Source organism: Centruroides vittatus, unplaced genomic scaffold, assembly GCF_030686945.1.
Source record: "Centruroides vittatus isolate TY-2023 unplaced genomic scaffold, ASM3068694v2 contig_1349, whole genome shotgun sequence".
Classification (NCBI taxonomy): domain Eukaryota; kingdom Metazoa; phylum Arthropoda; class Arachnida; order Scorpiones; family Buthidae; genus Centruroides; species Centruroides vittatus.
The window spans coordinates 576515-592683 of NW_027120858.1; the positions used below are offsets into that span (position 1 = coordinate 576515).

General features: G+C 30.5%; 1 protein-coding gene across 1 annotated transcript in view; it reads left to right on the plus strand.

Annotated features, from left to right (window-relative positions):
• Positions 1–16169, plus strand: part of LOC136990884 (probable G-protein coupled receptor No18) — a 131227-nt gene that overhangs the window by 27148 nt on the left and 87910 nt on the right. The gene's annotated exons all lie outside the window — the stretch shown is intronic.

A 16169-nucleotide genomic window follows, 5' to 3' on the forward strand; every position in this document is an offset into this window, starting at 1 on the left:
TTCCGTTTTTCTGATATTCTTCTAAGGCTCTATCATATGTTTGTTTTCTCATTATAACCATTTGTTTGCTTTTATCTGCTCTTGCTGCAATCAAATTATTCTCTTTTAACCATCCCTTAGTATATCTGATGTCCTTGCTATAGCTTCCCCTTTTCCATTTATGTTGGTTTTTTAACACAGTCTTCCAACGAAAATAGTCCGTCTCCACCGGATCCAAACCACTAATTCCTCTTTCGATCTCCTGGTAAGACGTTTCCCATATCCCCGCACTCTCCGGGACGAAGTTCGGTCCTTTGTTCAGCAGCTCTTTTACCCTATTGGGTACATCAATTTGGTCCCATACTACGTATGTTGTAACGTTCTTCCTCTTATTTTTTGGAACCAAATTGATAGTACCCAATAGGGTAAAAGAGCTGCTGAACAAAGGACCGAACTTCGTCCCGGAGAGTGCGGGGATATGGGAAACGTCTTACCAGGAGATCGAAAGAGGAATTAGTGGTTTGGATCCGGTGGAGACGGACTATTTTTGTTGGAAGACTGTGTTAAAAAACCAACATAAATGGAAAAGGGGAAGCTATAGCAAGGACATCAGATATACTAAGGGATGGTTAAAAGAGAATAATTTGATTGCAGCAAGAGCAGATAAAAGCAAACAAATGGTTATAATGAGAAAACAAACATATGATAGAGCCTTAGAAGAATATATCAGAAAAACGGAATGTATCAAGGTCGACAGTAAAATAGTTCAAGCTATTGATAGAAGGGTTAAAAAACTGGAGGAAACCAAACTAGCGAGGATCTTACCGTTTGTCCGAAAATGCCGGAACCCTAGACCAGGGCTCCCTAGGCTCTTTGCCTTCGCTAAGACTCATAAAGAGGGAAAGGAACTGCTAGATGCTAATTTACTTATAAAACTTCAAACAATCAATTATTTTTAATTCGGTTTTATACTAGTCCACGAAATATGTTTTCGTGAATTGTGTGAGTGGGTTGAGGCATGGGCGATCTGCGAAGAGACGGCCGCATACCGAGAAGACCTTCTATAGGAATTGGTCCTTATTGATACTTTTCACAGTCATCCTATTGGTCAGACACAAACACGACACTAACTACTAGGGTTTGATGGTATTATCCATTTGTCCAATTATGAACTGAAATGTTTTTGTCTTACAGTATATGGCGATAAAATATTTTGCTATCGAGTTAATTTATATTTTCAAAAATATTTTAACTGATAGTATTTTGAAACTTCAATATATAAAAGTCTTTTAACGATATATTAAAGACCTTATAATGGAAACTAAAACCAAAATTTTTATATTATATTATATTTGAGAAATATTATTTTAAAAAGTCTTTCAAGCATATTAAATTTTGCCTTTTATGAAATAAATTTTATATTTCTTTCAAATTAGCATGTAAATGTTTTAAATTTATGTTCATTTTATATTGTCACTAAAATGTGATCTAGTTGCTTTCTTAAATTAAGATAAGGTGTTAATTGTATGTGATGATCAAAAAGTCCATGGTACATTACGTTAATCTTATCTATAATTTAATATATTCTTTATTATGTATGGAACAAAAGCCATTTGTACCATTTTAGATATTTATTCGTAAAGTTTAAGTGATGTATTGGCTTATTAGTGATTACGATTATTTATATAAATTATATTATTGTAATTAGTTACAATACAAATTCTAAGAAAAGCTAGACTTATTAATGTTTTAAAAATATTTGTTACAATTTTACGAAGAATTATCTTACTATATTTGAATTTAATTGTAATTACAGCCCCGTTTGCAATAAACTTCGTTTACCATTTAAACTTTCAGAAATTTACATAAACTTAAAAGTTCTTGCATAAATATTAAACCATGCGCTATAAATAATTCGTTTCGTAAATAAAAAAATTCAGTCCGATAATTTATTACTTTGGATTTCATGAGTATGGAACACATAGCTAAAATATAATATGCAAATCTTGCAACCGCTTGGCAGCATATTAAAATGAAGTTCGTTCAAAAAGGATTTTTGGAGAATTTTTAGAATTTTCTAAAATTTCTCGTGTTTATCTCATGTCACGTCTTGCGTATAAAAGACAAGTTATCGTTAGTTGTTCAAATCAATGTCTGTGAAAAATGGAGAGAGGTAAGGCAATACCGAAACCAATCAGGAAAATTATTATTTTGAAATGTAACGAAGGAGTCTCTCAATGCAGTATTCAGCGGGATATGCAGATATCTGAGTGTACAAATGAGGGAATCATAAAATATTTTTCAGAAAGAAAAAACATTCGTCTAGATAAAGTTTTAGGAATAAAACTACTTCTCAGTTCAGAAAACTATAGTCATTTTGACTCTATATTTCCCAAAACAAGCTAGTTTCCATGGAAGATATGACAAAGTGGATAATAGTATACTTTAATATCCCATTATCTGAACGCTTAGTTTGGAGATATAACTGACGAGGCAAATACAGGCTGTAAAAATCAAGGGAAAACCTCTCATAAATCAATCACGCAAGAATAGGCGTTTAGCTTTGGCCAGAACTCATCTGAAATGGATAAACGTTGATTGCAAAAAAATACTATTGTCGGATGAATCAACACTTTATTCGACTGTAGGAATATAATCAAAAAAAGCTAAAGAAGCATTCAAAAGATGACGCTAATAATTCAGCACATTATTCAAGACTACTCTAGAAGTAGCTTATTTGGGGATGAATGAGCGCGAAGTGGGGTTAGAAATTTGCATTTCTGCGATAATGTTGTGAACTCTGAAGCCTATATTCTAATCCTTCAGTAACAACTTCACGAATCAAAACGTAAAGTTTTTCAAAGACAAACCTGTATTTTCCAGCAAGTCCGCAAAATGCTAGGACAAACAAAGCCTGGTTGTAGTCTAATTATTTAAGAAGGGATTTTTTAAAAATTCCCCTTTGATATGAAAACGTTCTCCATTGATATGAATTTATCGATGCTGCTGCTAGAACGTCCACAAGGAGGCGGCCCGGGCTACTAGTTATATATATATATAATTAGATTATGTCTCCGATAAAAAATATATGAAGATTTTTGTAAAGAAACATGATTCAACGCCGTCCTTGCACGTTATAACAATTACACACGTATTTAAGCGAATAATGGAAAAAAATTCCCACGCAGTTGCTGCACAAGTTTGTGTCTCCCATGTGTTATCACCTTGCAACGCTTTTAAAGAGAAAAGATAAAGCTATTACAGAATCTTAACGCATTGAACGAAGTTCGAAGAAAGGTGTTGCAAAGGTTCTGAAGATTATAAATTATATATGTTAATAGCAACATATTTTCCCGAACGGTGTGTTACTATGTTTTTATGACCATTTATCTTTATAGATAACTAGCTGACCCGGCCACGCGTTGTTGTGGCTCAAAATGTATCTATTATAAATGTATAAAACTTCCCCGTGGGGGGAATTTCAAAAAATCCCTTCTTAGTGTACATTCTCTTGACGTACCCTATTAAAACGCAATCAAAAACGCATCTAAAATAGTATAATAAAAGCCGAGTTCTTCACAGTAAGCCTTAATCCCGTCACTTTTCCCGCTGGGGAATATCGAAAAATACCTTTTTAGTGTATATTCTGTTGACGTAACCTATTAAAACGCAATTAAAAACGCAAAAAACCGCATGTAAAATAGTATAATAGAAGCCGAGTTCTTCATGGTAAGCCTTAATCCCGTCTATCTCCCCTCACTGGGGGGAATTTCGACATGTATATTATATAAAAAACGTGCGTATTCGAATGCAATGTTGTGTCAAAATTTCAAAGGAATCGGTAGGAACAAACGAACGTTGTATTTTATTTATATAGATAGATAGAAAATGATCTGCTTCAGTCCATTCTCACAGAAAAGCATAATGCCTCACAGAAAAACAAACTTAGGTCGTCGGAAGTTAGCGCCATCTGTTGGACATAAAAGCCTTAATCTATATATAAATATATTTTTGAAAGGGGGAAATAGTGTAGGGGTATGAAAAATAGATAGTAGCCGATTCTCAGACCTACTGAATATGCATATAAAATTTGGTAGAAATCGGTAAAGCCGTTTCGGAGGAGTAAGGTAACTAACATTGTGACACGAGAATTTTATATATAAGATTACTTTTGGTACAAAATAAACATCTGTGCAATTACTATAAATTATTCTAAGTTTTTATTAGTGAACGAAATTCGATGCAAGAGGGATTGTATACAATATATATATTTTTTGATTATGTGACTTATAAGTTTTATTTTATCAAAAACAAATTTTTAGTAGTTTCTTCTGCATGAATTATTTTCTCTATTTTTCTTTATTATTAATAGTGTTACGAATAATGAAGTTATCTTTATGCCAATTATTATAAAATTTTTATTTTCCTGTAATCGAGATTAATGAAATTTTCTTCAAATACTGAATTAAAATGCGGGATGAGTTACACACTCAGCCCGCATTTTAATTCTTAACCTTTCTTCGAACTTCGCGTGTAATTAGATCTTAATGTTTTTTAAATATTTATGGGTAGAATAAATATTACTATATTCATTTTTCATTACTACTTTTGGTCTGCTCATACCTTATAAACTTTATAACAGTATACGTTATTACCAGTATTAACAATATACCTTATAAAAGAGTATTACATGAAATATACAGCAATTCGTTTCTTATTTCAGTTTCAGAAACTAAACTTTAATTTTTAAGCAAAGGCTACATTTTATTGAAATTTCGAAATATAAAAAAGCAAGGTACAGCAAGGTAAAGTTACAGCAAGGTCCAAACGATTTCTAACGATGAACAAAATCCCGGTCATTGGCAAATAAAAAATATCATAAAAATGTTGTTTAAGAAATACGCTGTGAAGACGACAAAAATTTACTTTTGTGTGAAATGAAAGATAGTTATGTACAATTCTTTATTTTACAAATTTTAGGAAGTTTGTTTTTGTTCTCTAATTCACGTTTTGTTAAATGAACTTTTATGAACTAAATAAAACTATTATCTCTAACAGGAAGATAAAATTTATATTTAAAAAATAGTTTTGGAACGTAAACCCACTTTATATATGTAATGGGTCTCGCATAACGTGATTTTTAACACTCCAGATTATTATGAAACAGAACTGCTGCGTTATACGAGAGTTATCTGTATAATCTAGAAACGATGTTGTTTAAATATACTATTTCATTTTAAATGATATTTTTCATGAGACTGTCATTTTTTAAAAGTAATGACTTTAGAGTGTAACAGAATTTAAAATTAAAAAGTATGTAGAGTAATTTATTAATTAAAATTGTTTTTTCGTTTTTCTGATCTGTGATTTTAATTTTATTACGAAAATTTTAAGCAATTCTTTAACAAATCTCTTTTGTACATCTTTTTTTCTTTACTAAAACATTATTCTATTTTTATTTCATCTGCATGCCCTTTTCATTTCCGGCAAATTTTCTATTTTTTTTTTATCTGTTTGGAATTCAATTAAATTTGCATCGTTTCTTCATATCTGAAATCACAATTTGAATTGTAAAAAGTTTACGTTATCTACTTTTTTATCGATGATTATCTCAATTTTTTTTCATGAATTTTGCTATTCGATTATCGACTATAATATTTCGTCTGTACTATTAAACTTTTACATTTTCTTTGTGTTTTGAAATATCATATTGAGTTCTTGTTTCATGCTCGAATTAAAACTTGTTCTTTGGTTTGTTTCTTCTTTTTAAAAGAAAACAATTTCTTACTAGCTAGACTACCTTCAAGTTTATTTTTTTATATTTTGGTTTATTCTTCAATATATAACTTTAAATGTGCTTTAATAATTTTAGATGTAAAACGTTTCTTTACATATGTCAATGTTTATTTCTATCCGATAAAACAATTTTTCGTTTTATATGTTAAGCTATTTAAGAGTTATGTTACTTCAAACTAAAATTGTAACGACAATTAACATGTATACAGTATAATATCATTCAAATCCAGTTTTTTAAATGTAATTTAGAACTGTTGTAAGAATTATTGTTTTCTCTTCAAGATCATAAATTGTTTACTCTTCTAAAATCAGTGTATTCTGTGATTTCTCTCATTTACATTAAATTTGGGTAGAAAATTAATTAATACAGATAAATCTTATATTCTCTAATCTTGCAATTCATTATTATAAATATAATTTTCCTTAATCAACTACTAGTAAACCTTATTTATCATTAAGATTCTAATCTGATAATAATAGTTACGAGTATTTCGTATTCAATCTATTATTTTTTATTTTGTTCGGATTAAGAGGCTCAACATCATTTCTGACAAATGTATTATTTTGAATCTCTACGAGAGTTAATTTAATTACTTTTTTCCTTTATATTTCTTTCAACTACTTTTCATTCAAGCGCTTTCGTTACCTCAAAAACAATGAAACTGTTTAAGCAAAGAATTTATATAAATAATTTTCAAGTTATAAAAATATTTTAATACTTTCTAGTAATTTAATATTTTTAACGAATGAGCAAGATTTTTAAAAAATATTCCTTTTAGATGAAATAAAAATAAATATTTTCTTATAGTTCTTTTACGTTTTATTTATTTTGTGTACTCAAAAATATTTTAAAATGTTTTTGTTTAAAATTATTACAATAAATTTATGAATGTTTTTAAAATATGATACTCAATATCTTATCTTTGTTTCCTTTTATTTGTACTACTCTTAGGAATCTGTGAAATTCGAAGAAATGCGGAATTTTGCTGTAAGAAAATTCTATATTTAATATTTCCTCAATTATTATAAAATTGTGTTAATAATAGGTAGCAATATCTATTTATACATTATTTTCGGCAAATAATTTTAGAATTATTGAAGGAAATACAAACAAACACGTCTACTCTCTTTATTATACAATTGTGTTTATAATACATCTTGTGTAGTTTCTTATGTCTTCTTAAGAAGCATAAGTAAACGCTTCAATTATTTTTGTTTCATATAGTATACATATAACTTAGTACATGAATTAATTTCTTATGGCAATAATTTTGATATCAATTATCGATTTTTGTTCCTACAAAATTGTATCCCATTCTTCCAGTGAATGACTATTTGAAAAAATAAACATTATGAAAATTAAAAATGTAAATGTTTTTCAATACTCGAAAACATTGTCAAAAAGTACTATAAATAGTTATGGAAAAAGTTCGTAACATACTTTGATGAGTGTTAACGAATAAAACGAAAACTGGAAAATATTCTTAAAATATGAAACAAGGTAATTTGTCATTTTACTTCTCAATAATATATATCAGTTTTCATGTTTTCTAGAATATATATAATTTTTGTTTCTTTCACTGCTCCATCCACAGGCTTCTTAATCATTTAATTTTACAATTAACTTCGTAAAATCACCGAATCAAATTGTTTTGTCGACTATGAATACTTTTATTCAGATAAATTCATTTCCTATTGAAAAGAAAATTGATTGATAGCCTACATTATAAGCTTAAGTTGATAATTTATATGTAGTTTACTGATAATTGATGTTAAGCGATTAAATTATTAATTCATATATGTAGCTATCCTGTATTAGTTTAATGTAATTTCATAAGAACAGTTTTTTATTATGTGAAATTTTTAGTTGTCATTCTTAATTAGAAAAAATTTTACTTTGGAAATAATGTTAGTCATTGCACTGTACAGTACGTACTATTATAATGTTTTTATTCAGAGTAACTAAAATCATGATTAGGTATTCAATGCATATCACGCATAAAATAATCTTCATAATTTCTAAAGCCATTTCCTTAGTTGTCACCAATGGCCAAGTTGATAAGATCACTAAACACTGGTAATTAGTTAAGGAATTCGCGCTTCATCGACAGTTGATCTCGTGAAATTTTTCCGTGTTTTCTTCACGTGTTTAACATATAAATAGCTGTCAGTTTTTTATAGAAATTGCTCTCGAAAGGTATCTTCCTCTTTTTGGCAGATCGTCCAAGTGTTGTGTTGCCTTCTTCAATCAATCCAATCCATTATTTTTTTTAGCTTTCTTTAAGCTTATGAATTGCTTTTGGTCTTTATAAAAATGACATGAATGATATTTTATCTACTTATACTTAATTATGTCTTACTTTATTTAGTGTTATTGATAAATCATACATTAAAAAATGCAAGATCGATTTTATAATAATAAATAACACTTATGACAAAATGGCTGTTATAAAATCATTACACAAAATCAATAGTAGATAACTTAGTTAAATATTTATGTATAAAAATATTATTCTTAAACAAAAGTAAAAGAAACTGCACAATTCTAACATTAAAAGCAATAGGAAATGCAGAATTCTTTAGTGGATTTCGATTTCTCTGAATCGCATTTGCGTGATGATTGAATCTTAGCATATTTTTTGATGAATATTTAATTAAAAATCTTCCTTGTTATATATATATATATATATACACAATATTTTACATATACTTTTTCATAAAATACATTCCCTGGTAAAATTTTGTTGCAGTATCCTTTTTATAACTGTTCTTCTCTAGTATGCATACACAGTGTAACCACATGTCAGGCTACCATCAACTATCACTATTCATTTAATTATTCCTTTATCCTCCTTTTATATTTTGTAAATGGTCTGTGTTGGAAGGTTGAATTAAATAAATATAAAAGGAAGGTAAAGGTAATAATGCAAATGAATACTGATAATAAATGGTAGCCTGACATTTGGTTACACAGTGTATGCTTACTGGAGGAGAACAGTTGTAAAAAAGGATACCCCAACGAAACTTTGTTTTATCAAGAAAGGAATGCATTTTGTGGAAAACTGTATGTAAAATATCGCTTATGTATGATAATCTTAGGGTAGTTTAATTAGTTTAATCGTATTTTTATATAATATGTAAAAAGAAGAAATATTGTAAAAAAGTAGAAGTTTTAATGGTGTTATGTGTCGGTTAAAAAGGTTGTAAAATTAAAACCAGCTGAGGAGGAAAGCATTGGTTTTGTTGTCGAATTGTATATCGGTCTTTTACTTGTTGCTAAATTTAATTGTTGAATAAACATTGCTAGTATATAACATGTTATGTCTGTTGTTGGTTGCATTTGAACCAAGTTTAAATGAGTATCTAAAATATAGGCAAAATGCATTTGAAATATGAATATAGATGATAGTATTTTATGTTTATTTAATGCACTAAGTTTTAAATGAATAATTATTATTTGCTTTGAATGAAATTTTAGGAAAGGTACTTTTTAAAATTTAATCCAATATAATCTATCATTATGTCTCACATAAAATGTTTATTTTTCATTGTCAGAAAATAATTTTTAAATTAAAAGTTCGAATTTAAAGTAAACAATAATATAAAAAAACCCATAATTCAATTTTTTCAGAAGAAAAATAAACTAAAATAGAGATAATGAAATTTGGAATTCTGATGTAAAAAATAACAATAGTAATTAAGTTGTTCTTTATAAGATTAAACCTGTTCTTTATTATTCCCTGTTGTTTACTATTAAAATTATTTTTTATTACATCAAATTCATATTAAATGATTGTAATCTGACAGTTTTATGACGTAATAACTGACATTCTATTTGACGGTTTATTGCTTATCTTTTTAATTTTGAAAATTTGTTAAGAAAAATATAAAAATCACAACTTCGTGTGATTTTATATCTCATTCCATTAGTAATTTCTTATTGCGGTTCAATCAGGGTTACGCTTGCATGGAAATGGGCCAATATTTTGGTAGCAATTGTAATAAGAGCAATTTAAAATAAAAAATAATTAAAGCTTATGTGATTTTTTTATTTTAAAATCTTTATAACAACAGTTTGCAAAGCCAGAAAATTATCTTTAATATAATACAGAAACGATTTTACTTGTAGTGGCATTTTTATATCTGCCAGTGACAGTAAAAAATATAAACACTGAACACTGATAATTGCTTGCGGGTTTACGCCTCACAAACGAACTGACTGCATGGAGTGCTCCGGGTTTCTTCATTTTTCTAACACCTAAGGGGCAACTTTCCCATAAATTTCTCTCAGGAAGCACTTCTTCTTGTCAGTTCGCACGTATTGCGTTGCCTTATCCAACAATCCAATATTTTTGTTTAGTCGGGCCTGACTTCCAATCAGTTACCAAACGATTTCCTAATCTCAGTCGTGCTGTGACATGTGGTATTACATCCGCTAGGATAAGATGGGGGAATTTCGATCACTTAAGAGAGAAATGTTGGCCAAAGGAAAATTTTATTCATTACAAGTAAGTAAAAAGCTATATATAATTACCAAATTTAGATATACGTGGTTACATATAAACACTTAAAAAATATCAACCAAGAAAATTCAAAATTAACCTTTTCGTCAAATACACTTTTGATTGGATTTTCTCTTGTGGACAATTCCGGTCATATACTTCTAACATTTAAATTTTTGATTAATAACAGATAACTTCGTTTTACTCTTAATTAATGTTTATCACTGCAGAAGTCTTAGATATTATTCTCAGTTGACTTGAAGCCGGCGCATTCTGCATAAGCCTAATTTGAACACGCCATACTTGTTTTAATGTCATGATTCTCACCGCATTCGATACAAATGTCACTTGTATTGCGCACGATATCATCATATTCGTCGTCATCACAAAGTTCTTCGAGCGCAACATCTTTCTATCTAATTCCGATCAGTTGATCATGTCTGATTGGACTTACCCCGAAATGGCGTGTTGAAAATTAGCTAAAAATATTTGGGTTGTGTTTATGGTATTAACCTTCAACATAGCTGTAATTAATTAGTAAAATCCATGCTTTCATACAATGTGACATTTATTATTGTTTACAAAAAAGTTCGCACCTTACCCCACAATAAATACAGTCGAGTTCGCATAAGTCGTCACCCGGATAACTCGGCACTCGTACGATACGTAGTCAGTTTTTGTGGTCCCGGCCGACTTACATAGGCATTAATGTTATTACTGTTAAAAAACTCGGTTTACTCGACATCGTTTAACTCGTCACCACTGGATAAATCAACATACTTTTTCTGTTTCACACTTTTTAGAATTCTGATAAGTCGATTCCCCCCTGAAAAATGAGTTCACACTACACAGCTTATTGTACGGTGTGAACTCATTTTTTTTAGGAGGGGAGTCAACTTATCAGACATCTAAAAAGTGTGAAACAGAAAAAGTATGTTGATTTACCAGTGGTGACGAGTTAAACGATGTCGAGTAAACAGAGTTTTTTAACATTAATCGCATTAATGCTTATGTAAGTCGGCCGGGACCACAGAAAGCTGACAAATTAAGCTACGGTGTCGAGTTACCGGGTGACGACTTATGCGGACTCGATTGTAATATACTTTTCTTACAGTAAAAGTTACTAAACATAAAAAATTAGTTCCACTAGTCTTATAATTCCTTTATTGTGTTTGCAACTAACTTTTTTGCAAGTATTAAAGGTGTCTTTTACCTCAGATTAGCATAGAACGAGCTGCTAATTTTTTACATATAGGCTGATCAAAATTCCTACACTTTACCCTATTATTATTATTATTAAACGCTTTTATTTGAGTTAAAAAATTTGAGAACTCAAATATAATAATGTTTCAAGGAGTGTCTCTACTCCTATTATCCTCCACTTTCAATCTCAAAAAAGACCAAAAATATAGGCCTAATTTAATCAGTTATCACGTTTGTAAATATTTCAGTTATGTGTGTGTAAATGCATTGCAGAGAAGTTGGTGTGGCATGGGCCACTTCTGCCATTCTAGTAATGTATATGGTGGTCGAGTTTCACTTTGGTTGGACATGTGTCGTTCCTGTTACTCTCGTGTGACTAGATCCTGGCTTTTAAACATAGAAAGTGAATGATCACCAAAAGTTGTGCTACGCCATGTCGTAACTAAGTATTTTTCTAGTATATCACTAGCCTTAATCATCTGCCTACCGGTTTGAAACATCCTGGATCAATCCGGATGATCGAAAAACTTCAGATACTTTTCAGTAATTGTCTCTTCTAAATATGTTGATTTTCATCTATCACCCTTCTGCTGCTCCCACATGTGGTCTTATGAGTGTGATTAAAAGAATCTCTTAAAATCTATAGGGTGGAAACAGTAAAAAACATGCTACAGTAGTAATGCCAAAAAGTGTTCCAACAATTTATCGACTTCGCACACATAGCCTAACAGCAACATATTGTGATAAGACCATTTAGAAGTTTGTCATTTTCAGACGAGTTAGGAAAAAGATGGTATGTATCACGTGAGATTTGAAATTTAGTTTTGTATTTGTAATTAAATTTGTAACAATTCTTAGGCCAAAAACACATGATGAAGGCAGGTTTTGTCAATGGTTATTTCTTCCTCCAGTATTCACAATCCTTTGTACTAAATCAATGCTAGAATGACTCATGCTAAAGTTATTTCTTTAGGAAGAAATTTTTTAAGCTTAAGTATTCTCATCCTGACTTTTGTTCTTATTTACATTCCTAAAAATTTTAATAAATTTTAATAGTTTCGATTTTTGTCTATGAAAACATACATATTGGAATAAAGAATATCAGATGGATTTATCAGTAATAAGAGGGGGATATTGAAAAAGACAAAAAGGGTTTAATAAGGTGAACTCCTAAGTTAACAAGGACTTATGCAACGTCAGCAGGACTTATGCAAATAAACGTCAGCAGGACTTATGCAAATAATACACAGCAACAATTATTAAAAATTTTAAAGATAACTTGAACAGTTATCTTTAATCTTATCTTACTGAAAAATTCTAGTCATTGAATTGAACCAGATTTGAATACCTATTATAATGGGAGTGATTTGTTTTATTACCATATTACTATATAGTGAAAAGTTAACCAAATATGATCGAAATTCATAAACTTAATAAAAACTTATATTTTATGTATAAGCTTTTAGTAATGGTCGTGATCTATTTGATTTTTCTGTTTCTATGTGTTTCTGTTTATATGTACATATGTTTATATTTTCATTTATTCATAACTTCAAATAACCGGCTATCAACGTTTGAAATATTTATTCTAGAAAGTTTTAAAAATTTTTGTTGTATTCAAATGCAACCGACATTCGATTTGTATTTCTTCCCGAGAATGATTGGTAAAATACACGTGCATGTCGGTCAAAGAGTTTAGAATTGTATAGAAGACAGATAGCCAGCCATTCTATTATATATATATATTTAAAGGTGTGAATTGTCCCCAGGGTCGAAGGCATGGTTCAATGCCTAAAAACCGATGACGGAATAGAGCAAGCATGGAATAAGGAAAAAAAAATATCTGGCAACACAAAAACAAGAAAAGCGTCGAGATAATATTTCGGTTCAATAACGACACGCTTAAGGTAGAAAATTGGGTGAAGAGATTCGAAACGGTGGCGAAATATATGGGTTGGAACGAAAAGGTTAAAATAATGTTAATGGGAGATTACCTAGATGATGAAGCCCTAAATTATTACATTGAGCACTCGGACAATCAAAGTTGGGAAGAATTACAATCAACTTTTGTGGAGAGATTCGGATTACAAGCCACCGAGCCTATCGTGGATTTCGTATGGTTAAAATATGACCCAAAAATAGGAATAAAAAATTATTTCGAAGAAAAAAAAGGTTAGGAAAGTTATCACAATTGAAAGACTTCCAAATAATACCGCTAATTATAGAAGGGTTACCCCAAGAAAAGGCAAAATATTTCGTAACCGTAAGACTAAAAACTTCTGTAGAATTTTATGAAATAAGCTTGAGAATCGAAGAAAATTTAAAACAAAAACGAATCAATAAATCTACAAGGAGAAATTTTGGTTACGGGACGGAAGAATTTAATTCGGAACATAAAAGAAAACCAAACGTTTGTAAGATTTGTGAGAGTTTGGTATAGGAAAATAGGTTCTATTGTGCTCGAGACTGTTGGAATAAGCGAAAATCGCCTGAACGAAGGGGAAAGGTAAATCTCACTGAGGTAGAAATAGCCGACACGGAAACATATATTATCAACAAATTACAAAATATTAATTTAAAATAATGGATTGACCCAAATATAACTCCCTTATCACTTTCCATTCAAATCCATTAATTCAACACAAATACATATATTTTGATCGGGTAACCGTTATTCTGACAATCGGTTCGATAACGAAGGAAGTAGACTTAATCGTAGTGAACAATGGTCATTATGATTTGCTTAGACCTTATAAACCGGTTCGGCTTAAGTCTCGATCAAAGCTATCGAAATTTTCAGTCAAGTGAAAATAGTGAATTAACGGAAGAAATCCAGTCTAATTATTCACAAGACGAAAATCTAGTCATAACTTGTTTAGAGGATAACCCTAACGATCTTAAACTATACCTAAGTGATATAATCGAAAACCTAAAACCGACGGAACTAAGAAAACTATGCAGACAAGAATTGACAAGAGAACAGGGTGCGGAACTAGAACAATATTTAGCAAGAAAATCATACGCATCTTCAAGGGATAAATACGACATTGGTTCTATATAAGTTGAGAATTGTAAGATCGAGTTAACTAATAACGTGCCAATAAATTCGAAACTGTTTCGTTGTTCCTTAAGTGACCAAAAATTAATAAACGACCAAATAGAAATGTTGTTAAAACGCAAACTTATTCGGAGATCGGTGAGCCCTTACGCTTTTCCAGTGACGTTAGCTGATAAAAAGGACGAAGGAAAAAGGACTAGATTGTGCATTGATTACAGAAAACTTAACCAAATGACTATAACTGATAACTATCAATTCCCTATGATTGATGATATTTTAGATAAATTGCTTAATTAGTTCTGGATATTGGCACATTCCTATGAAAGCTTGTGACACGTACAGTACAAAACAGCTTTTGTCACGTTGAACGGTCACTTCGAATGGCTCGTCATGCCTTTTGGTTATAATAATGTGTCAGCCATATTTCAGAGAAATATTTACACCGTTTTAAATCGGTAACAATTGACTAACTTCTGTAGTAATTACCTGGACGATATCATATTATATTCAACCTCTTTTGAAGCTCATCTTAAACATATCAAACTAATCTTAAACGCCCTAGATAAAGAAGGTGTAAAACTAAAATTATCGAAATGCAAATTTGCAAAGAAAGAAGTGCGATACCTCTGGCATATCATGACAAAAATTGAGTCTGCCCAATAAGTGACAACGTCACAGCAATTAAGGAATTTCCTAAGCCTAACGATGTAAAAACCTTACACAGATTTCTGGGGAAAGTAAACTACTATCATCGTTTTATACCGAACGTGTATCTGACCCTTGGGACAATCCACACCTTTACATATAAATAATAAATTTTAAATATCGAGCATTGAACACAAGACCGTGTTATTTATCAAACACCTGGCTTTTTCCATCTTTATTAGTTGATTCTTGATGGAATTTGCCGTTTCTATGACGAAAACTTATGGCTTAAATGTTCTTGAAACCGTGTTTTTACTGTATATTGAGCATTGAACAGAAGATGCTCAATATACAGTAAAAACACGGTTTCAAGAACATTTAAATTTTAAATAATTATAACTCACATTATCTATCTAACTTATAGTTGCATTTATAATTATGTAGTACTCTACCCCCACCCGTGGGTCGCCTAGTACCCAGAAGTTATAGAAAATACAAGATAATTTCTTTATTGCACGGAATTAACCTGTCGGACGATTTAAGTATATCTATAAGACAATAGGCCTACTCAGCAACGTTAAAAGCGATGTTGTACAGAATGTCGTCATGGACAGAAAACACGACGATAATTCGATAATCCGTCGCCTGTTTTTAATGAATTGGGCTGCAATTTGAAAAAATTGTAGACCTATAAATTCCCAATGTCGTCTGTCTGCCTGTACATCCTTAATTTCGAGAAAGGAGTTAGATACACGAAGGTCAAGAATAGATTTAGAAAGATGATGTGAAAGATGTCCGGACTAACTATATACGATGCGAACCGGAAGTAATGTTATTTCAATTCAAAGTTTTCTCCTGAAGAAGTTAGATATATGACCGGCACGGCGTCATTGCTAACAGAAAAGTATGATATACAGGGGCTAGACATCACAGTACTAATTTGAGGTGGGGAACATATATTTTAAATGAAATAAATTAAAATAATG